The 24,517-nt window shown below is 41.3% G+C and overlaps 1 protein-coding gene across 7 annotated transcripts in view; it reads left to right on the forward strand.

Moving 5' to 3' along the window:
• RERE (arginine-glutamic acid dipeptide repeats) overlaps positions 1-24,517 on the forward strand; it is a 418,492-nt gene that overhangs the window by 128,849 nt on the left and 265,126 nt on the right. For 2 of the 7 annotated variants that reach the window (XM_060396513.1, XM_060396514.1), the window contains one exon: positions 1-24,205. This exon is cut by the window's left edge and continues 13,847 nt beyond it. The exons of the other annotated variants lie outside the window; for them this stretch is intronic. The gene's annotated coding sequence lies outside the window, so the exon portion shown is untranslated. The remainder of the gene's footprint in view (positions 24,206-24,517) is intronic. 7 annotated transcript variants of the gene reach the window in all.

Genomic DNA, 24,517 nt, shown 5'->3' on the forward strand with positions numbered 1-24,517 from the left:
TGGATGTGACTGGTGATAAAAGCAAGGTCTGATGCTGTAAAGAGCAATATTGCATAGGAACCTGGAATGTCAGGTCCATGAATCAAGGCAAATTGGAAGTGGTTATACAGGAGATAGCAAGAGTGAATGTCGACATTCTAGGAATCAGTGAACTAAAATGGACTGGAATGGGTGAATTTAACTCAGATGACCATTATATCTACTACTGTGGGCAGGAATCCCTTAGAAGAAATGGAGTAGCCATCATGTTCAACCAAATAGTCCGAAATGCAGTACTTGGATGCAGTCTCAAAAATGACAGAATGATCTCTGTTCGTCTCCAAGGCAAACCATTCAGTATCACAGTAATCCAAGTCTATGCCCCAACCAGTAACACCGAGGAAGCTGAAGTCGAACAGTTCTATGAAGACCTACAAGACCTTTTAGAACTAACACCCAAAAATGTCCTTTTCATTATAGGGGACTGGAATGCAAAAGTAGGAAGTCAAGAAACACCTGGAGTAACAGGCGAATTTGGCCTTGTAGTATGAAATGAACAGGGCAAAGGCTAATAGAGTTTTGCCAAGAGAATGCACTGGTCATAGCAAACAGATGATTTACAGTGTTGTAAAAAAATTTGTTTTTGAGGTAGAGGGGTTCATTTCCTGGCATGTGGGATCTTAGTTCCCCATCCAGGGGGAGAACCTATGCCCTCTGCAATGGAAGTGCAGAATCTTCTACTGTCAGGGAAGTTCTTAATATATAACAGTTTGACAGGTGATTTTATAAGGTTGTGTATTTCAGCATTAATTCCACCATGTGACAGGAAGGAAGGGCTTTTTGTTTATGTCTAGGACATTATTAAAGTTAGACTTGATTTCTTGTTTCATGACACTGCCATGATGATACTGGCTTTTCTGTAATTAAAGAAGATGAAGTTTAAATATTCCTAATGTACTATTTGATGGATTGATTCATTGAAAGTGCACTTCATCACTGAATTATGCTTTAAAGACTTTTGGCACTCTTTAAACCATGAAAAAATTTAAGTTCTTTAGCATGACTCTCAGTGGACATTTTATTATCTATCTTTTATTACTAAGATCCTGCAAGGGCAGTTGTAAAAAGCTAAAAATTGTATTTTTAACCTTTTAAATGGTATTGTTAACTTAGCACTAGAGGAGGGCCTATGGCATAAACCTTTTTTTTTTTTTTTTTTTTGGCCATGCACTGGCAGGATTAATCAATACCACAGGTATCTTTTTCTAAGCTTTCATCTCATATAGTGGAAGGTTGCATAGCCGCCGCCAGGAGGGACCCCAAGGGCGCCTCTTCACGTCTTCTTGTTCACTGCACAAAAAGAGTCCTTTGTTTTTTAATTAAGAGTAGGTTTAATAACTCCATAGAGTTATAGTTGTGATTTAAAAACATCAGATATGCCAGTACATTTTGTTTTTATTTTCTGGCATAAATGAGTATTTTTTGTTTCGTACCTTTGTAAATACCTTTGCTGATTTTCTGTCAAAAACGGCACCAGTAACTCTGGGGATAGGTTTTCCCTGAGACAATCTACAGCACATGATTTATAGCACACTTCAGTGTGTGTTACTGAAGAGGTTTGTGGAAAGGTATTTTCCCCCCTCTTTTTCCCTTTTTAGCAGGGTTCAGCAGTTTAATTTCTCTAGACCTTAACATAGAATCATTAGATATGAGCAGTGCCCTTTGGTGCCACGCTGTATGAGAGAATTAGGGGAAAAGTGCAGAACAAGCCTGAAGAGACACGCAGAAAAAGGGACAGCAAGGGGGCTGAGGTGCATAAGAGGGGCTTACATGCTCAGTCAAGTCTGACACTTTGCGACCCCATGGACTGTAGCCCACCAGGCTCCTCTGTCCATGGAATTCTCCAGGCAAAATATTGGAGCGGGTGGCTATTCCCTTCTCCAGGGCATCTTCCCAACCCAGGGATGGAACCTGGGTCTCCTGCAGCTCCTGCATTGACAGGAGGGTTCTTTACCAATATGCCGCCCCTTGGGAAGCCGCACAAGAGGGATGTTTAGTTGTGAAACATGTGGTGTGCTGAAGGGTTGCCACGTGGCCTCGTTGGGCCCCCATATCACTGTCTGTTTGAATGTTCAAGCTTCAGTGTTAATCCTACAGGTTTTGGGTCCCTAAAGTGAAAGGGTTAGTCACTCAATCAGTTGTGTCTGACTCTTTGCGACACCGCAGACTTAAAATATTGTTAATTTGTAACATCTGTTGCATTTGGTTTACAAAGTCATTCAGTTGATGTTTGCTGAATTTTATAGTCTTATTTATTTTTTGTTCTTTAAGGTGAAGAATTTTAAGGTAAAGAAAGTGAGGTTCAGAGTTGGTGCATAATAGAGCCTCACTTCTGGTTGGCATCTTCGGGCTTCTGCAGTGCTCATTCTACCACATCATAGCCCTGAGTAGTTTTATTTCCCACTTTTTAAGAATTGTTTTTTTCCTTTAAAAATTTTTTGGCCACATTGGGTTTTCATTGCTTTTGTGCAGGCTTTCTCTGGTTGCAGTGAGTGGGGCTTCTCTTGTTGCAAAGCACAGGGTCTAGGGTGCCAGGGCTTCAGTAGTTGAGGCAGCTGGAGTCTGGCACACACAGGCTTCAGTAGTTTTGGTGAACAGGTTTAGCTGCTCTGCAGCCTGTGAAATTTTCTGGGACTGGTTATTGCCTGCTTTGGCAGGTGGATTTTTCACCACTGTGCCACCTGAGAAATCCATATTTCCCACTTTTGAATATGTTGTCTTCCTGAGACTCAGATTCTTGATTTCTCTTTGAATTGAGTTAAGGCATGTGAAAAAATCTCTCATCATTCTAATAAACTGTTGGTTAACAAAACCTGATTGAGGCTGGTGTACCTATGAAGCATACATCGTTACTTGTTTCTATAATTTTTGTTCTAGGTTATATTTTAAGAGTCAGCATTTTTCTTAAATAATCATTTGCTTGCTTCACGTTCCCGGATATAGAGACATTAGTGAGTTAGTATACTGTTCTCTTTGTTTTATAGGCAACATTAATTGTCATCATCTATATATTAGGCTTATTGTCAATAAATAGTGAACATTTTGATCTCAACAAAACCAGGAAATACATTCATAAGACACAACATGGTCACAATCGTTTAGAGAATTCTTGACAGATTATACTCAATTGGACAGATTATTTAAATCAATACTACAACAAAAATGTACATAGGGAAGTTGCATTTAAACACTGACCTCTTCCACTGCCCCCAAACAGCTTAAGGAGCAAGGTCAAAGGCTGTGCATTTGATAGTGAAATTTGTTTTGAAATATGAGGAATTTCTTATATTCCATAAATGATGTAAGGGAAGTGAGATGTAATTTACTTGCTGTTATTAGTTGTGAAATTACAAAGAATACAGCGCCTGACTGTAGACAGTCCTGTTCAGTTCAGTCAGGTCTGACTTTTTGCGACCCCATGGACTGTGGCACGCCGGGATTCCCTGTCCATCAGCAAATCCTGGAGCTTGCTCAGACTCGTGTACCTTGAGTCGGTGATGACATCCAACCATCTCATCTTCTGTTGTCCCCTTCTCCCGCCTTCAATCTTTCCCAGCATCAGGGTCTTTTCCAATGAGTCAGTTCTTTGCATCAAGTGGCCAAAGTATTGGAGCTTCAGCTTCAGCATCAGTCCTTCCAGTGAATATTCAGGATTGATTTCTTTTAGGATTGACTGGTTTGATCTCTGATAGTGTAGTGAAAGGAACAAGGCCCTATTTCACACATGAATAAACAGACTTAATCTCACCATATGACAGTCACAGTAACAAGGGACAGCCTGGGGGTGAGGAAGGAAGACTTCAGACAGAAGTCTCTGTCACTGAGCTAGAATAGTTTAAGATTCAGAGTAACTGAGATTTGTGATCCAGATAAGCCCCCAGTCTCATTAGACTCAGCATGATTGTGCTAAAATGAGAGTGGAGTATACGAAAGTATTTTTGGTGCAGAATTTATTGTACTGAAGTGCCTACTTTTCAAACTTAGAACAATTTGAGTTATTGTATTTGTCCAAACCTCTCAATAGGAATATTCAGTCAATTCAGCTCAGTCATATCCGACTCTTTGTAACCCCATGGACTGCAGCATGCTAGGCTTACCTGTCCATCATCAACTCCCAGAGCTTGCTCAAACTCATGTCCTTCGAGTCGGTGATGCCATCCAGCCATCTCATCCTCTGTTGTCCCCTTCTTCTCCCACCTTCAATCTTTCCCAGCATCAGAGTCTTTTCCAGTGAGTTGGTTCTTTGCATCAGATGGCCAAAGTATTGGAGTTTCAGCTTCAGCATCAGTCCTTCCAATGAACACCCGGGACTGATCTCCTTTAGGATGGACTGGTTGGATCTCCTTGCAGTCCAAGGGACTCTCTAGAGTCTTCTCCAACACCACAGTCCAGAAGCATCAATTCTTCAGCACTCAGCTTTCTTTATAGTCCAACTCTCACATCCATGCATGAGTATTAGAAAAACCGTAGCTTTGGCTAGACGGACCTTTTTTTGGCAAAGTAATATGAATATTGGGATGTGAAAAAATGTTTCCTCTTCCATTCCTGGTCTACTTCCTTAATGGTACCCTTTAAATTCCCACTGTGACTGTCTTTTTTTCCCCTGAAGTCTGTGCAAATCTACTTCTGTCTGTGCTGGTCTTATAGATAAATTCTATTTTATTTTCTTGATTTACTAGAAGGCCTGTGATACAGAACCTTGAGTTTTGGTAGCACATTTCAATTTCTGGCTGAACTTAGGTATTAATGATTTTAGGTTTTACCTCCCATTTTATATTTACAGGGGAAGTAGAATAATGTATAGAGAATGATTAAGCTGTGTAAATATTTGTACTTTCCACAGTGCTAGGTTCTAAAGTCAAATATTTGTTATAGAAATTAAAGCTTAGCTAAAGAATCAGCTGTTTTACCTTTTAAGATGGATAAGATGTGGTTTCTAAACCTTCATTTTCAAAGTACCTGACAGAAATATTAAGGAAAGACTCCCTGGTTACCATGAATAATTTAGTGTATGAACAGTGAATCTATGAGATACTTCTAATTTATTCCTTTTATGTAAAATTCATTTCTGGTTTGGTTTGAAAGTGCTTGCACATTCTAAGAGCTGTTGGAGAGGAGTGTCACTTACTGTGGGTTGGATCTCAGTTTACTCCTCCTCCTCCCCACGCCCCTTTTCTTTCTGGATGGTTTCTGTTTGCTTCTTTGTAAGTTAGAAATGACAAATAGTTTTAAAAGTCCAGGAAATGCATTTCTAGAGACCTCCCCTCCCTGTTTTTAGCATTTCTGTCTGTGAAGTGAAGTGAAAGTCATGTGAAGTAAAGTTCAGTCATGTCTGATTCTTTGCAACCCCATGGACTTCTCCAGGCCAGAATACTTGGTAGCCTTTCCCTTCAAACTGAGTTCTCCGGCCTTGCAGGCAGATTCTTTGCTAGTTGAGCTACCAGGGAAGCCCATTTCTGTCTGTACTTTTAGTTATTTTATGATGACTTTTCAGATTTGTATTTTCTCGTTTGTTCTGCATGATTTCCTATTTCCTTTCTCAGGTGTTTGAGCTATTGGTAATTTTGTCCTATGCTCACCATTTGTAGCAGATGTAATTTTTTCTTGATTGTATTCTTGCAAAGTTGACCCATATTAGTAAGAAGCAGTTTTGTTCTTTTATTTACCGGTGTCCTTTTCCTGTGTTAAAGTGTTTGCAATTCCTGATCTGGAGTGGATGTGAACTAAACGTGTTCTCTCACTTCTAAATGGGTAAGGTTTATCACACCCAGGTGGGAAAATGAGATGGTATAATTTTACCTTTTCCTTTTATCCTGCTTTCCCCTTCCCCCAAGGATCCGTTTAAGCATAGATCCTTTATTTCAGTCTTTCTTTGTTTTTTACCTTGAAGTCTGTCATGCCTCAAGATCTAAAATTTTCATAATCCTCCTCCTGGTTCCCCACTTTTCTGTTATCCATAGGACTTAATGTTGTTGTTTTGGAATTGCTCCTTGTTGTCAGAGTCCTTCTGGAAACATTTCTTCTGGAATCCTTTGCATTCAAGCCAGGATTCCCTGGGGGAGAAGTTGCTCCCACCACCCTACTTTTGTTTGTTTTCTTAGATTCCTAAGTGCTTTCCTTGGGAAGGAATAGTTGGTCTCATTTTGGCCTCCTTTCCTGAGGCTTCCCAGGTGCTGCTAGTGTTAAAGAACCCGCTTGCCAGTACAGGTAGGCTTAAGAGACGCAGGTTCGATCCTTGGGTGAGGAAGGTCCCCTGGAGAAGAGCATGGCAGCCCACTCCAGAATTCTTGCCTGGAGAATCCCATGGACAGAGGGGCCTGCAGGGCTACAGTCCATAGTCAGACACGTCTGAAGTGACCTAGCACGCACGCACATGCATGGCTGATGGCCGACCTTTCCCCCAGAGATCCCTGATACCTGGGGCTCACAGGATGGAAGGAAGTGCCCAGAGAAACACAGCTCATACACTCGCTCACATTACGTTTTTTTCCTTCCTTTTTTTGGGTAATGAAATAGTAACCCAAACCCCAGAATAGTCATCACTGAACAAGTTTACCTAGCCTTCTCTTCTGCCCCTCTCCCCCAGGTCTCTAGGAAAAGGGTGTTTTCAGCATTAAATCCATCACCAGATCCTTATTATAACACCCCCTTCAACATGCATCACTCAGAAATACAGGTCTCCCCAGATTACTGCTTTAAAGCAGTTATTTTACTATTGCATTATGGAAGGATATTCAGGATTCAAGTTTTAGAGAAATTTTTATTAAACTGACCCCACCCAAGGTTGAGTTTTCCCCCCATTTGCCTCTTTCCTGTGTCTGAGCAGCCAGTGGTAATACAAGCAGGTAACAGGTATAGCTAGCGAAGCACTTGGGATGGTTTGAGATATTTCAGTCATTATTGAGAAATAAGTGATTGAAAACATATGCTCGTAAAAGCTCTAGTTTTGCAGAAAAACAGAACTCTGCTTGTCATCTTGTGTTATGAATTCAGAGGTAACTTATCAACTTTGCAGAAATTGGGGTTTTGTTTTTATTATGAGGAAATATGTGCAGCCTCTCACATACCCACATGGCAGTTGCACAGGATTGGAAAAACCCTCTGAGAGCAGATAGACTTATGATTTTATCCAGACTGTCATTACGTTGGGCCTGTCTGCCAGAAACTGCAGGCTCTGAACTGAGAGTGATGGCACAGTATGCGGAGTGAGTCAGAGGAGGCGGCTTCAGAAAGGGAGCTCACAAAGGAGTGCTGACAGCGGAAGGTCACGGGACCTGTGATCCCCAGACGTGGCAGCTGTGACCGTTCTGGAGGAAAGCTGCCACCGAGTGGAGAAAAGCATGTTCTTGCTCTGTCTTCTCCTCCAGTCAGGTTGTGTAAATTGCTGAAGGAATGCTAGGATAAATGTTAGAATCTAAAGCCTTAGATGGCTTAGGAATTTTTTTCCCATTCCATCTCTTGTAAGAATCATTGTCTGTTGTTAAGGGTAAAAGCCTCTGAGTTCATATTTATGCATATTATTATTCTTAAAACAGTCAGAGTTCATTAAAAGGGAGTGGTTATTGATGAAAGGGGAGTCTTAATATTTTTATTTATATACATTTAGATCCAGATCAGTGCTAATAGAATTTTCTTTGATGTTGGTCATGTTCTGTGTCTGTGGTGTCCACCATGGTACTACTAGCCATACAGGACTGGTGAGTACTTGAAATGCAGCTAGTGTGACTGAGGAACCAAATTTTTTATTTTATTTAATTTTAACTAATTAAAATAGCCACATATGGCCAGTGGCTACCATATTAAACAACACAGCTCCAAATTAAAGCTCTTAAGTGATTCGCATGGCTGTCAGTGAATAACATCAGAGGGCGTTCTCTCTCATACAGGCATGTTAATAGTTGTAAGAACGTAAGCTTTTGTTTATTTATTTTTTCAGAGAAAGTTGGAATGAAAGTGGCAGTATAAAGGTACATCTACTGGTGTGTGACAAGGAGAATTACAGTTTAATTTTTCAAACAATACCCCCAAAGGTAGCCTTTTTTGTGTATTTAAGAAGACTATTAATGAGAACCACATTATTCTGCTCTAAGAATCTGTGCTCTTTGATTATAAGAAGAAAACTTGTTAGTGAGTAATGAAAAATGAGGTCTAATTAATAAATGGATTTTGTTCATTCATCAGATAGTTGATTGCTTTCAAAGTTAACATGACACAGATTCCTGCTCTCAGGAATCTGAGCAGAAACCAGGAGACCATGCTTGTACTGTGAGAGCCCTTTAGAGAGTTTCTGATCAAGGGTTAAGGCATATATTGATGTGGCCTGTATTTGGGGAATCAGATTCCTATCAAGAACTCCTGATATTAGTTAAGTGCAGTTAAGTTGTAGAATTTCTATTACTCTTATCCACAACTCATTCTATTCTAAAGAAGAGCGAGAGTTGGCATTGATTATTTATATAGTTTGTAATGTGATAAATTACTCTGGATTTTTACTGTATTTTCTACACAGTTCTGAAATTCTGTAATATTCTTAAAAATGCTTCTTACCTGTTCGTATCATATCATTTGTTTAAAAAAAAAATCAAAAGTGACAGACCTACAGGGAAGAAGCAACACATCATATCCATCTGGTTAAAAAAAAGCAATCTAAAACAAAACTGTAAATTACCAATTGCTGAAAATGGCACATGTGTCTCTAGGTAGTTAGTTGTATTGTTAGTCAATTTGCACATTGCAGGATAAAGCAGGGAGGAGAATAAAGAAAGGGATCTATGCCTTTTCCCCAAGGTCCTGTAGGTGTGATAAAATTAACTTGAATCAGAAGTGACAGTTTTTCCATTGACAGCATTTGAGAATAAATTTCTCTGTCTTCTGAAGTGAGAACGAAGATTCCTTTTGAGAATGCGGTTGTAACCCTATGCTCCATTTACATTTCAGCCTTTCAGGTTGCGTTCATCAAGTTGCTTTTGAAATTTATGTTCTCTCATGCTGCATATTGCCTTGCTTGCATTTTCCAGGTGTTCATAAAGGTCACTAGAGACTAGAACTCTTCAATATATTATGCGTTTACATTGGACAATAAACTGAGCTTCTGGTGCTTTTGTGGTTGTGGAGTATGGAATGAGTATTTTGCTGGTAGGTTTAATTTTTCCTTGAAAACAAAACTGAGACTTGTCAGGGAACTTGACTTTGAACAGTTTGAATACAGATCTTATTTAATCAGGCAATTCAGTTGCTCTACCATCTTTATTTTGCACTATATGAGATGAAAGCTTAGAAAAAGATACCTGTGGTATTGATTAATCCTGCCAGTGCATGGCCAATAATGTCTTGTTAACGGATGTGCCTGCTTCTTGAAGAAGTGCAGTTTCTGCCCTCTTCAGTTCTGCTCAGTGTTATCATGGTTATTGTCTATAACTGTGACCTTGACAGTTGCTCTCATACTTTTAAAAATTTAATTTGAAAAGCTCTGAAGGCCCAGCTTTTCTTTTTTTCCCCTTCCCTGTATTACTTTCCTTCTGATGATAATGTTCAGGTCCATAAGTCAAAAGGTTCTTTTATAGTCTAGCGGTAGTTACAGGGCAGTGTTAATAATTTATAAATGTCGAGATGAGCCCTCTCTTAGGCCAGGGGTCTATAGGAAAAGCTTCAACTTTTGTATATATTAGTTAATAACAGTTTGTGTTTTAAATGATACTGCAATAGATTTAATTTGGATGTGCTTTAATATAAACTAGAGAATCACATTCTTTCACCTCATTCTTTAAAGAAACATGCTAGTTAATTTTTCTTATTTTGACACTTATTTTTGAAGCCCTTTATTTGTTTCACAGATTAATGGGTTTCTCGTTTATGGCCTTCTTTCCAAGATCTTGACTGATACTTGCTTTAGAGGGGTATTGGAAACCTGATACCGTCTTAATGGCATTCTCTTCTCATTCTCAGGAGGATCTGGTCTGAGAGGTAAAGGAGTTTTTTATTTGAGAATCTGTTACATCCTGACCCGGACTGTGGTATATTATCTGTGGTGTGAGGCCCTTACATCATCTTCTATCATCCTCTAAAGCTTCTTGTAGTAAACAAATTAAGCTGCTACATTGTAATAGGGACTGTTTTATTCTTGGGTGTAAGACTGTTCTCTTATCAAGAAGGTAAAAATAGAACATTCTATCCTCCATAGGAATTTATTCTACTTATTGCTGATTACATACACACACACACACACACACACAACTTATTGCTGATTACACACACACACACACATTTATTCAGGGGTTTCTTTTTTTGATAGATAAACTTGATATTTTTCCTAGGAGTTATTTTTATTTTACGAGGAGACTCTTTGCGGACTGTGAACCTACAGTGGGCTTGCTGACTGGGGCCAGAAGCCAGCTGTGTCTGGCGCGGGCATCCGGAGAGGCCACTGCTGGCGCCGCGGGGGTGCTTCAGGGCCCCCATAGGCCTGTGCCATGTGCCTCCCTTCACAGTTTCCTCCCTCCTACCTGCAGTTTCCCCATTTTCAGTTTCCAAAATGGAAAATGTGCATTCAGCTTATTGGTGTTGCACTTTTTGCGGCACGTGTCACATATCGCTTGACTGCTCCTGGCAGTCTTGGGTACCGCTTTGGCCATGGAGAGACCTTAGTGCTGAGAAAAAGTTACCAATGCAGCCTTCATTGCTGACGAATGATAGCAGCTAGATAATTACATGTAAGAATCCTTATTTAGAAATCTAGACTCCGTTTCTGGGCAGTGACCCTGCCCCTCCTTTTCTGGCTCTTCCTACTCTTGAGTGTTAATGTGGTAAGTCATTAGGTGCCAAAAAGTCTGGGGAATCTGCAACAGTCAACTACAGAAGAACATGCTCGCACTGTCAAGATTACCTGGAGCTCATGCTTCCTGCTGTTACACATACATTTGTTGTTGTTTAGTTGCTAAGTTGTGCCCAACTCTTTTGCACCCCCATAAACTGTAGCCCGCTAGGCTCCTCTGTCTATGGGATTTTCCAGGCAAGAATGCTGGAGTGGGTTGCCATTTCCTTGTCCAGACAGTCTTCCCAACCCAGGGATCAAATCTCCATCTCCTGCATTGGCAGGTAGCTCTTTAACCACTGAGCCACCAGGGAAGCCCCCCTCCACATAAATAGAAGATATTTGTATAGTGTACTGGGTAAACTGGAGATATTTTGGAAATGTCTATGTAGGACTTTGTGAAAAATTCATTACGTGTTTTGTCCCTCATTCTTTCATTGTCAAATATAGACATAATTTTCTTGATAACACACATATATTTTGAGTCCAATTTAACCTTTCACATCAAGTATTTAAAAAGAAAATGCTCTCATCCCCTGACCCCCATTTAACTCGGCACTTCTTTAGGACTCAAATTATGACACCGACTAAACATCACTGTATGAAAAGGCAAAAAGATAGGACACTGAAAGATGGACTCCCCAGGTTGGTAGGTGCCCAATATGCTGCTGGAGATCAGTGGAGAAATAACTCCAGAAAGGAAATCAGTCCTGAGTATTCATTGGAAGGACTGATGTTGAAGCTGAAGCTCCAGCACTTTGGCCACCTGATGAGAAGAGCTGACTCATTTGAAAAGACCCTGATGCTGGGGAAGATTGAAGGTGGGAGGAGAAGGGGACAACAGAGGATGAGATGGTTGGATGGCATCACCGACTTGATGGGCATGAGTTTGAGTAAACTTTGAGGGTTGGTGATGGACAGGGAGGCCTGGTGTGCTGCAGTCCATGGGGTTGCAAAGAGTCGGACACGACTGAGCAACTGAACTGAACTGAAACATCACTAGTGAGACTATTAAATCTCATTTTTTTTTTCTGGAATTAAACTTTTGTTTTGAATTCATATACTTATTTACTATGTCTTTTCTTTTTTTTTTTTTTTTTCATGTGGAGCCTATAGCAAGAAAACTTCTTAAAATCCATTAAAGCCCCTTCATTAATTTTCAGAGTGAAAAGGGTCTCCCCGTTCCACCTCGCCCAAGCTCTTTGAAATGGGGTGGGGAGTGGAGAAGGTGTTCCTGTCTTGTATGTCCTCCTAAAGTAGAGACAGGCGAAACTGTAGCAGGCTGGGTTTTATGAATTGCAGCATTTGGTAACACCATTAATATATAATTTGCCTGTAGGCAACTGTTGCAGATGTAGAGGGCTTCTCTGTGAATTAAACAATGTGTTGTTTTTACCTCAGGATTTTCGGAAGGTAGTCTGAGACAGTCTTTCTCTCATCCTGTCACTGACACTTCACCTGCGTTTCACGGCTGTATTTGGTCTGTCTGTAGTGTCTTAACTTGTTTCTGAGTATTCTCTTGTCAGCCTGAATGTTTCATCTCCTGTAGTTTGTTTCCAGATCATGCATTCTCATGGTTGTTGGTGTAGGGATTGCATATTGAAGACTCCCAGGTTTCAGTCTCTAGTCCAAAGCTTTTTGACCTCTCAACCTGAACCTGCATTTCTGCTTGGATATCGCTAGGCATCTCAAATGTTCCAAACAGAATGGCAGTTTTCCTTTTTCCTTATCAGTGAAGGAAGTTCTGCTCTTTGGCTGCTCAGCCCAAATTGCAGCCTCCACTCTGCCTCTTCCCTTTGTCTCACATCGCATGCAGTGTGATAGCAGATTCCCAGGGCCCTTCTTGCACAACCTGCCCACAGTCTGGCCTCTGCTTGCCCCTGCACGACTGACACCTGGCCTGAACTCAGAGTTTCCTAACCCCTCAGCAGCCAGAGGGAGTCTGTTCAAATTTAACTCAGATCACTACTTCTCTGTGCCAAAACCCTACAGAGGCTCGTCTTCTTTGGTGCCGCTGTTTCAGCCACTTTGGCCTTCTGATGCTGTTTGGATGTGCTGGCGAGCACATTTCAGGCCTCAGTACTTACTTTTCTCTCTGCTTGAAATGCCTTCCCCCAGATAACCATATTTCCTGCTGCCTTACTTCCTTTAGGTCAAATGACCCCTTATCATTGATTACCTTGAATAAATCCACACCCTCCTTTTCCCTTTTGCCCAACTATGTTTTTCTCCATAGCACTCACTCATCACCAGCTAATGTACTGTATGTTTTCTTGTCTTGTGTGTTGTCTGCCCCCTCCCCTACTGTACTGTAAGCCTCTGTGATTAGAGCTTGTGTGTGTTCTGGTTGTGTACGTGTCTGTAGCTCCTGTGGTAGTGCTTGGCCCCTGCTGCTGCTGCTAAGTCGCTTCAGTTGTGTCCGACTCTGTGTGACCCCATAGACAGCAGCCAGGCTCCGCAATCCCTGGGATTCTCCAGGCAAGAACACTGGAGTGGGTTGCCATTTCCTTCTCCGATGCATGAAAGTGAAAAGTGAAAGTGAAGTCGCTCATTCGTGTCAGACTCTTGGCTTGGCCCCTAGTAGGTGCTTAATAAATATTTATTGAATGGAGGAATTCACAGCGACTTTGGACATTGGTGTTTCTTTGATGATTACTGTTACAACTATAGCATTCACGTGTTACGGTCCAGTGTCCCCGCCCTCCCTGGTCACTACCTGGTCACTTGCTTGTTCTTGGCATCTTGAATTGAATAATTGAATAATTCAAGATGCCAAGAATTAGTAGCTCTTTTGCTTTTCTCTTTGAAAGACATCAGATTAACAAAGATGGCAGGGTAATACATCTGGTCAACCAAGAGCACATCATGCACAGTTAGAACAGCTCAGTCCAAGAAAATGGCACACTGACTTTGGGTTTAGATTTATGCTTTTGGTCAGAGCTACTTTTCATCTTTCCTTTTCATCTGAGAGTCAGATTTTAAGTGTTTTTAGAAGGACTGCTCTGGTGGGTTTTATAGTTTTATTTTTCCCCTGATATAATTCGTACCCATGGATTAGAAGTGTATTATGAATGCTTTTGGCTTTTCATATATGTGTGAAGTGTGATTGTATTAAGTTAAGTATAAAATCCACCCTGTCATTTCCTTTCATCAGCCTCTGAGAGTTTATGTGCCATGGTTGCAAATTAACTGAATCTGGAGGCTCTGCAAACTGAAAGAAACCCTGTCCAACTTATCTGCTTTGGAACATGTTGTGTAGAGGTAGTAAGCCTGACCAAGCATTCCTGCATATTAAAGATTACTGTGGTCCAAGGAAGGTTCTCTTTCATTCTCAGTGTTACATGAAATAAAACTTCTCCTTTGTGTTTAATTAACTCCTCTGCTTTTACAGCATTAAGAGGATGTTTTTCTCAATTGCGGAGGTGGAGCCAACTCTTGTGAAATTTATAGCTAGGTGCATTTTTTTTTTAAGCTATGGCAAGGCCTGAGCTTTTTTAAAAAATAACTTTGTAATGTTACTGTTTGTGTGTGTTTGTGTTTTAACAGCTGTAATGAAATATAATTCACATAATTTACCCATTTAAAGTGTACAATTTAATGGCTTTTCATATTTTCACAGATACGTGCAGGCATCACCATAATCAATACTAGAACCTTGATATCATCCCCAAATGAAACTCATAAGCATAGCAACCTCCACCCCCGCCTCCAGGTCTGCTTTCTGTCCCCAGGAATTTGTCTTCTCCGGACATTCCATAATTCATGGGATCATACAGTTTGTGGTCTTCTGTGACTTCCACTTTTCACGTCACATGATGCTTCCCAGGCTTACCCATGTTGAAACATAGATCAAGATTTCATTTCTTGTTCTTGCTGGATAATGTTCTGTTTTATGGATATACCATATTTTACTTATCCATCTGCTTGACTTTTATGTTTCTCTTTTATCCATTTGGTTTTCTATCTGTGACCACGCTTTGAGAGAGTGTGTGCTAAGCCACTTCAGCCGTGTCCGTCCGACTCTATGACACCGTGGACTCTAGCCTGCCAGGCTCCTGTCCATGGGATTCTCCAGGCAAGAATACTGGCCTGGGAAGCCATTTCCTTCACCAGGGGATCTTCCTGACCCAGGGATTGTCTCCTGCATTGACAGGAGGGTTCTTTACCACTAGCGCCACCTGGGAAGTCCTTGAGAGAGTGAGTTCAGGAATTCTTTCATCTTTCCCATTAGGGGCTTGGCTTCATAGGCATTTGGTTCTTGGCATTGAGGGCACCAGTTTTTCTCAGTTAGTTGTGTGCTAACAGAAGCATCCATTTGGCCCCAGGACCAGAGCAGGTCACTGCTTGAGTAACAGTACTCTTGATAACCTTCAGGGCTTGGTAGGAAGCATCAAGATTTTCAGAATATTTACTTCTGTTTTCCTAATTCAGCTTCACACATCTGTGTAATTTCTATGTCAGGAAGTGTTTTGAGTTAGTCCAATCTATTTCAGAGAATGAAGAACATGCCATATTATATAGTTTTCATACAGTGTTCTCTCATGCATTCCATATTGGTCCAGCATAATTCTAAATAAAGCAACACAGCTGCTTAACCCTTTGAAATCTCTGTGACTGACCAACAGTTTTATTCGTTTAAAGCAGCAGTTCTCACCTGTGAACAGCTTTGCGCGCGCGCGCCCCCCCCCCCCCCCCCCCATCCCAGAGGCTATGTGGCAGTATTTGGAGATATTCCTTGTTGTCCTAATTGGAGCAGTGGGTTGTGCTACTAGAGTCTATGTGAGTGGAGACCAGGGATAATGCACAGGACAGGCAAACCCCCTGCCCTCCCCTCCCCCAATAATCTGGCTGAAAATCTTAATTGTGCCACTGTTGAGAAGCCATGGTTTAAAGTAAGCAGTGAGTATTCCTTAACTACTTAATAGAAGAGACACAACTATAGGCAACATGTAAGGCAAAACATTTCGTAGGTAATTGGGGAAAACTTTTTAACAGTATAGAAATCAATTGCTTGTGTGGATCAGTTTGTGTGCTCTTTAAAGAACGGAGGGTTTTTAATTTTTTAAGAGGGGGGATGCGGGGGAAGCCACTTGGGCATCTCATCTTTGGGAATTCCTTACTGTTGCTTCAAATAAAAAGATTATGTGTTGTTTGTTATTTAATTGAGTTGTTGATCATAACCTGGAGTTTTGCTGTTCTGGGTACTTTCCCCACCTTTGCAGGTTGTATGTTTTGTTGTTATTTTGTCTTTTTGGAAGAAATTAAGATACTTGTCAGAGTTCACCAATCTTAGTTCTGTTTTTTCCCCGTAGTCTTCTCAGGGAGTTGAAGAAGAACTGCTCTAAGCATTACACCCGCTTGTGATTAAGACGTGTTCATTCTGGGCCTCTTTCTGTGTTGATACCACAAAGGCTGCACTCTGAATTTGACTAATGCGTCCCATCTCGGTGATTTAGGTTCTTTTAATAAGACGTGTTCCAGGAACGAGTATCTCAACTCACTGAATATTTAAACAGATCGAGTTTAAATATTTACTACCCCCAAATGTAGAGAATCTTTAGAGGTGCACATACAGCCGTTTACTTGTAAATGGTTGAATTTGTTTGGGTGGGAGAACTTCACACTGGTTTATTTTCATGTGGGAGAACTGCTCTCAGGACCACATTTGTCTCAGGTAAAACCCTCTGACCTCTGGGTGGGCTCCCAGATCTGCTGACCTCCTATTTCCCATGCATTTCTGTCAGTGATTCCCCAGCCTATTTTGAAGTGTTCTCCGCAGCAGCTTGTTGTTGATGAGTTCTTATCCAGGGAGTCAAGTGTTAGAGTGACCTTTCCTTTCCAGAGCAAAAGTCAGTCCATTTTCATTCCCAGGCTGTTGGTATAAAAGGGACAGGGAAAAAAAAAATCTATTTTCCTTTGAAAGCATTCACCTAGCTGCCTCCTTCTTTCTTTGTGTTCTGCTGTGGGTAGATCACTCAGGTCTTGTATACTTGGACCGACCCGTTTTGTTCCTAAAGGAGAAAGTAAAAGCATTTACTGAGGCACAATAAATGTAGAAATGGCAAAGGCAGAAGTTCTTGAGGATCTTGGTTCTTAATTTAGGCTTTTGGAGGTAGTGGATTTGAAAGCAAACTTGTTGGAATGGCACAACAGCTCTTGATGGAAAGTATCTTCTGCCAGATGAGATGAATGTTCCCCAAAATGCTATTTTCATCTTAGGAGTCTGCAGTAACAATGTGTGCTTAGCAACTGTATTGGCTTGGCTTTTAAGGCCGTGTAATTGAAGGCAGTGTAGCCTTGTGGTTAAGAGGATGGGCTCTAAGTCAACACTCTGGGTCTGAGCCAAAGCTGGATGATCTGGGTCTCCTTGCTCAGCCTCTCAGTGCTTGCTTTTGCACAGGGAAAATGCACACAGCCACAGCATCTACTGAATAGAGCTACAGCTAGGGTGGTCATGTGACCTGCTTTTATGTTTTTCCTGAACAATTATTAATCTTTTTGCTCTCAGATGTGTCCCAGTTTGGAAGATAAATTATATTCTCATTCTCATTATAGTGAAGATTAAATGAATTAACATGTGTAAAATGCTCAGTGCATGTTAAGTGCTCAGTGAGTGTTAGCTGCTTTATTGTTTTAGGAGCCTCTATCATCTGTTTCCCTCTCCCTCTCTACATAAGCTTGCTCTGACTAGTTTTACCCTGTATCTGCCATCAAGGACAAGGATTCAGTCACTCTTTTTGCTGGACCTGTAATGTTTCCTCCTCCTTTTGGTTCCTTCTCATCCTGTTCATGGTTTATAAGCCAGCTCAAGCAGTCCCTCAGTTAATTACTCCTGGAATACTTTCTTTCCCAAATAAAAGTCTCATCATAATGCCCTCTTAATTGCCCCAGCTTATGTGTCAGAGAGAGGGCAGAGAAAAGTAATTTATTACTCGCCTGTGTGTGCCAGGTGGTGAGTTAGGATCTGAGAGTACAGCACAGGGCAAAAATAGTCAGGGTCAGCTCCTCATGGAACTTCTAGCTGAGAGGTACACACAAACAAATGCGAAGTTACAGTGGTGGAAAGCGCTGCATTAACCTAGTCCTCTTGGGCAAGAAAGGACATCCTGGGGAAGTTGCTATTGAACTGGGACCTGAAGGAAGAGTAGGAGATACCTAGACCAGGAGAGGAGAAGAGCACCACAGACAGAAGGAAGAACTGGAACTGTCTCAGTCCAGGTGGGGGAGTGTGTTCAAGGAACCGTGGGAAAGGCAGTGGGGTTAGGCAGAGTGTAGGGAGTGGGTGGGGGTTGAGGCCAGATAGAAAGATAAGGGCAGAAAGAAAGGATCCTGGCGAGGATTTGTCTTTGTTGTTGCTGTTGGGCTTTTCTCTGGTTGTGGTGAGCAGGGGCTGCTCTTTATTGCAGTGTGTGGACTTCTCATTATGGTGACTCTCTTGTTGTGGAGCATGGGCTAATTGCCCCGTAGCGTGTGGGATCTTAATTCCCAGACCAGGCAGGGATTGAACCCATGTCCCCTGCACTGGGTTTTGAGTTTCTAGTTAACAGTCCCAGATTTGGTTTTAGTGACTGGACGTGACAAGTCATTGAGTATTTTAAGGTGAGGATTGACTAGTCACATTAGCCTTTTGAAAGCAGAGACCTAGCTTCAGTGTAAAAAGAGGATTGTGAGGGTTCAGAGGAGTGGATTTCAAGAGGAGCCAGTTTGAAGTGGCACAGGAAGGGTACACTAGTAGCTTTTTGACTAAGGTTGAGGTGTTGGGGTTGCTCCCAAGTAGATGCATTTAAGATAGATTTATAAGGTGACAGTGTCCTGCTTTGTTGATGATGGAGGTGCTGAACGTGAGGCTTCAATGTCCAGCTTGCCTAACAGGATGGTCAGGGGCACCAGTCGTAAGACAGGCCATGTGGGGCCAGAGCCTGCCTTGGTTTTGATATGTTGAGGGACCTTTGAGACATCCCAGAGGAGACTTCAGGTGGGCAGTTTTCACAGACACCCGCCTCTGCAGGAGAAGTTTGGTAGGCATGTTCATTTGTGGATTGTCTGTGTGGATGTGGTACCTGAGGGCTGATGGACACAATGAGATGGACTGGGATAAAGTAGAGGATGAGAAAAAGGACTCTGTGCAGTGCCTAGAGAGTAGTTTCTCTAGGCACTACTCCATGAATAGTAGGTCCAGTACTAGTGGTGGAGGAACAGTGGAATAGATTCTAGGAGATGACTGTGCTGGGAATGCCCAAAGAAAAGGGCCTTTGCAGAAGGAGATGGTGTGATTAACCCTGTCAGAGGATGCCTGATGGTCACGTGATGAGAGGGACAAAAACTCTAGTGGATTTGATGTAGAGAGGAGGCTGCGTCAATAGGAGTTGTTCCAGTGACTGTTATGCTGTAGTCATGGTCCTTGTCAGTCAGTGGAGAAGGGATGTAAGTTAACAGCAGGTACCAGTGGTGGGTCAGTCAGGGCCATTTTACAGGCAGGATAGGAAACAGTGAAGGGTGGACTTTGGGTGGGTCTGGGAGCTTCCTGGAGTTGGGCAGCAGGAATGCCAGAGGCTCTGAGTTGAGTAGAGATTAGGCCAACAGAGGGGAATGGTCAGCTGGAGCATTCGAGAAGGGTGAGGTGGGCTGGAGAAGAGAAAGGGTGTCTGGAAAGGAAGGCCTCTGTGCTCTTTGAAAAGGAATGGTGGGCGCTTAGCTGTTCATTATGTGGTGAATTGTATGGTGTGTGAATTATAGCTCAATAAAGCTATTTTTTAAAAAGAACTGGTAGAGGGTCAGATGCTTGGCTGGCTGCACTGGAGGATGAATTGGAAGGAAGGCAAAAACAAAATTTTGTAGTCAGAGAGACCAGTTAGAAGGCAGTTGTAGTAATCTGTGTGAATGATGGTGATGGCTTGAAATAGGCACTTTCTGCGTCAGTTGGAGCAGTGGATGAATTACAGAGTTATTCAGGAGGCAATTGGTAGACCCCGAGAGCTGAACAAAACGCCTAGTGCATGGTTAGTTGGGTATTTGACAAACGTTAGCATTTCTTGCTGTGGTTGAATGAGAAAGAATTAATTGATTCACTAACTGCATTTGGCGTAAGGGTCAAGTGTCCTCCTGAATCTGGCTTGAGCCGCTGAAATGAGTAGAACCCAGGGATCGGGCACTTAGGTGGGTCGAGCAAGTTTTCAGCGCTAAGTGGGTTTCACATGATCCAAGAAGAGATATTTTAGAATTTGTTTTACTTCATTTGTGGTCAGTTTTATGTGATTTATTTCTTAATCATGTAATAGAATCCCCCTATCTCCCTTGTAGGAAATAAATTCTTGAGGGTAAGGGTGATGTTTGGCTACATTTATATGTTGCATAGTATGATATATGATTGGATATTATCTGCTGTAGTCGAGAATAAGTCATGACTGACCTAGGTATATATTATTGATAGTTTACATTTATAAAGCATTTTGCAATCTCTTAAGTGTATTTGCTGTGTATGCATATACTTAATTTTCACAGCAGCTCTGTGAATAGCTAGTTATTATTCCTTGTTTTTTTTTTTAGTCGCTAAGTCATCCCTGACTCTCTTGTGACCCCATGGACTGTAGTCCGTCAGGCTCCTCTGTCCATGGGATTTCCCAGGCAAGAATACTGGAGTGGGTTGCCATTTCCTTCTCCAGGGGATCTTCCTGACTCAGGTCTCCTGCATTGCAAGCAGATTCTTTACCACTGAGCCACTTGGGAAGCCCAGTTATTATCCCAGCCCTATAGCAGTGAAACTGACTCAGAGAGAGAGTGATTTCCCCAAGGCACCAGCCCTGGCAGTGCCAGAGCATGAACCTTTGCTTCTCAGTCCACTATGCTTGCAATTCTACCAAGGGGCCAAACCTCCTGGGACCACTGAAATAGTGACAAATGGTTTCCTTAAATGAGATTTGGGCCCTGAGCATGATTGAAATTTGAGTACTATATCCAGATTGCTTCTGGTAAGTAATGTAAGGTGTTTGAATGTGGTTGTTGGCTTCATTTTGAAGAGGCAAACGATGTTTGTGTAGAGGTTTATTTAAGTAACCTGAAACAATGAAGAATAGTTCTGTATCATTGACTGTTGAATGAATGACTTTAATTGATTAGATTACACTGAAACTAAGCCAGCCTACCAAATTTTATCAGTTAAGATAAAATCAAGTGCTGTCTGATGAATCTGGAAACTAGTGAGAGGACTGTACATTTATTTTTATAAAAAATCAGTCCTCTTTCTCATGTCACTTCAAACCCTCTGGCTTCCTGAGGTTTGAACGTACCTGAATCACTCCAGCCTCTGGACATTTGCAGTTGCTTTCTCTCTGTTGCAGTGGTCTCCGTGTCTCTTCTGTATTCTTGGGACAAAGCTGCCTCCCTCACCATTGTTTAAAATTGCAGTCCTCTTATACTCCCTTGTTCCCGCTGAACTCCCTACGTAAGCTCTTTTAGTATAGAGATATATCTATATATTTGTATATATGTTCATACCTTTCTCCACTTCTGGAGCATCAGGTCCACAGGCCAGGGATGTTTGTATGGGGTTCTCTGCTGTCTTCCCCACATGTGGGCACATAACTAGTGCACTGGGCATTCAGCACACTAGCATCATGGGCATTCAGTTGACATTTGTTCAGTGAAGAAGATTGTTTTGAATCTGAAATGTCTTTTAGATTAGAGTTCTCCTTTTGTTACCTGTTAAACTGTCTTTTCCTATATTTCCTGTTGAATTGGGTTGAGTAGTGGATTGACTTGATATTTTCAAAATTTTCTTCTTTCTTACTGGGGAAGAGTACCTTCTGTTTGGGTGGGAGAGACTAAAATGAGTGTGTTTCCTAAACGTGTCTGTGCTAATTATCAGCAAGGATATATGTAGGAAAAGTTGGCCCCTGTGAAGATATAGATTGTAATCTGAGCAGTAGGTTGACATCAGGTCAGGTGGGTTCACCTTGGTGAGGGCTGCTTCAGACTCCACTACAGATGCTGTCTTCTTAGTTCCCCTTCTGTAGCCTGAAAAGTGGGGTGATGACTCCTGTTTGGTTCACATCACTGAGTAGTAGACAGAATCCAGTGAGATCATGGCAGGGACCTGCTTCGTGAACCCCTTGCTGTTATACAAAGACACTATAGTGTTACCTACCGAGTAGAACATTTCCAGTGTCCTGAGATGACAGCTACCTTTCTCAGAGCCACTGGATCCCTTACCTCAAATGTTGCATTGTATGTTGGTCATTTTATAATGAAGCTGAGAAAAATGATGATTATTGTGGTAAATGCAGAGGGAAAAAAAGTCCCCGCTGTGCTATATTTCAGAGACGAATGTGAACAGAAGTTGAATTGACTTTAGCTTTGGATTATCAGTAATTCTTAGTTATCTGAAAGCTGGATACACATACACACAGAGGGTTTCATTGTATGGATGCTTTATCTACTGATTATTGATTTTTTCTTGCTAACTCTTGGCAGAAACAGCTCAAAGTTTTTTGTAAGTAGAAGTATACTATATGATTTTGTAGGGAGTAATGTTGGATGTACAGTTTGGACTTACTACTTTTTTTTCTGTTTAAGTGCTGAAATAATATTTTTACACTGTTTTCTGGAGCAGTTATCCTGTTAACCCTGGGGAAATTATGTTTTCTTGAACTTCTCTGAAGTATGTCTGTCCTGAACTGAATCTGAGAGTCTTTCAGCCTAAGCTCATTGTTCTTTTTAGACTCCCAGGAGACCTTGGTATGTTTTTAATGTCAAAGAGGAATGTTTTAACAACCATGTTAGCTGATGGTTTTCTTTCTTGCATGATTGGCTTGTTCGGGCTCTAAACTTAAGCCCAATGGAGAAAGTAATATGTCTTTTTGTGTATTTCCAATTGCTAACACTAGTGGCCTCCAGGGACTTGGGGGTTTATTACTGTCTGCTTAGCAGATGATTCATTGAAGCAGAACTTTTGTAGGCAGTAGAATAATTTTTCATTTTCTGGAAATATGTTTAGAAAATTGAAATCCTGAGAGTGCATTTCCTCTATAGAAGGAAGCAGTTTAGGTTTGTGCTTCATACTGTCACACTTCTGACTTTGCTTATAGATTGTTGGCATTATTGCTCCTTCATGGGTCTCTCTCCTAAAGCTGGTTGTTAACTTTTTTTTTTCCCCCCCTGAATGTCTAAGGATATTTGAAGTGCTAATGGGAAGGTCTCTTCTGGTATCAAGTTTGACCTAAGAGGTTTGGAGAGAATGCATGAGTGTTTACGGCTTTGGCATGACCAAAGAGAATTTTCTCTGCATTTGAGGCATGTGATTACAAACTGACTTGGTTGTTGTTGTCTGAGTAAAGAGGACCAGTCTTTGTTTGTTTACATGTATTGTTCCTATCTGGCCTGAGTAGCACAAGAAACCGATGTTCTCCTGTTGACCAGTTGTCTCCTCTTTCTGCGTGAGAGCATCAAGGGCTGGGACCATGGGCTCTTCCCTTGTGGTATCTTTACTTCTGAACTCCTGGCAAATAGACAGTGTTTGGTACAAACTTGAACAAGTGAGATGAGATACTGGGGAAGATGCTAAAAGATTGCAGAAGAAAAATTACTGGTTATTATGACTGTTCCAAAACTGACTTATAAATAAAATAAAAAGATTTAAATTTTTTAATAATAATTGGGTTGGAGTTTGGGGTTCACTCTTCTCATTATATGACTGTTCAGACTTTCCTTTTGGGCTTTAGTTTTAGAGAGACATTTAGGGAGACTATTAATAGTGGGTATTTGGAAGAATGTATAAACCACCAAATAATCTCTGAGATGGAAAGTTGTTTTGGGAACTTCTTTGTTTTGTGAAGACAGAGATAATATATCTCTGAGAAACCATTTTTCTTGGAAAATAACTAGAATAGTAGACTTAGAAGATGTAAAAAATTATAATAGAAGGTACAGGAATCTTGCTTTGAGGTTGTTATTTTTGAGTTAACTCTTATGTTTATTCTTGAGAGAAGCTTTGGAAATTTGGAAAAGTGACTAGAAAGAGTCTTTAGAAGACAGTGCACTGTGAGACGTCCTAAGACATTTTCTAAGGCTATCCAGATTACATACTTTTTTTTTCAGGTGGAAATAATCTTTATTATAGGTTCTTTCCCTTTCAAATTAATATTGTGGTTCACAACACTCCTTTTGTATTTTTGTTGTTGTTCAGTTGCTAAGCTGTGTCCGACTCTTCGCGACCCCATGGACTGCAGCACACCAGGCTTCCCCGTCCTTTACTATCTCCGAAAGTTTATTCAAATTCATGTCCTTTGAGTCAGCGATGGTGTCTAACCGTCTCATTGTCTGCCCACGCCTTCTTTTGCCTTCAATCTTCAGTCTTTTCCAGTGAGTTGGTTCTTCCCATCAGGTAGCCAAAGTATTGGAGCTTGCGCGTCACTTCTTCCAGTGAATATTCAGAGTTGATTTCCTTTAGGATTGACTGGTTTGATTTCCTTGAAGTCCAAGGGACTCTCAAGAGTCTTCCCCAGCACCACAGTGATTGTGCCCCTTATATGTTGTTTACTAGGATACACTTTACTTTTTTATTTTAAAAGGAAAAAAAAACAGTTTGTATCTAGAAAGCATCATTTGCCCTTATGCATTCAGATTTTGTTCATTATTAGTGTGATAGGAAATCCCAAACCATATGCTAGCTGA

The sequence above is a fragment of the Ovis aries genome, chromosome 12 (assembly GCF_016772045.2).
Source record: "Ovis aries strain OAR_USU_Benz2616 breed Rambouillet chromosome 12, ARS-UI_Ramb_v3.0, whole genome shotgun sequence".
NCBI classification, from domain to species: Eukaryota; Metazoa; Chordata; class Mammalia; order Artiodactyla; family Bovidae; genus Ovis; species Ovis aries.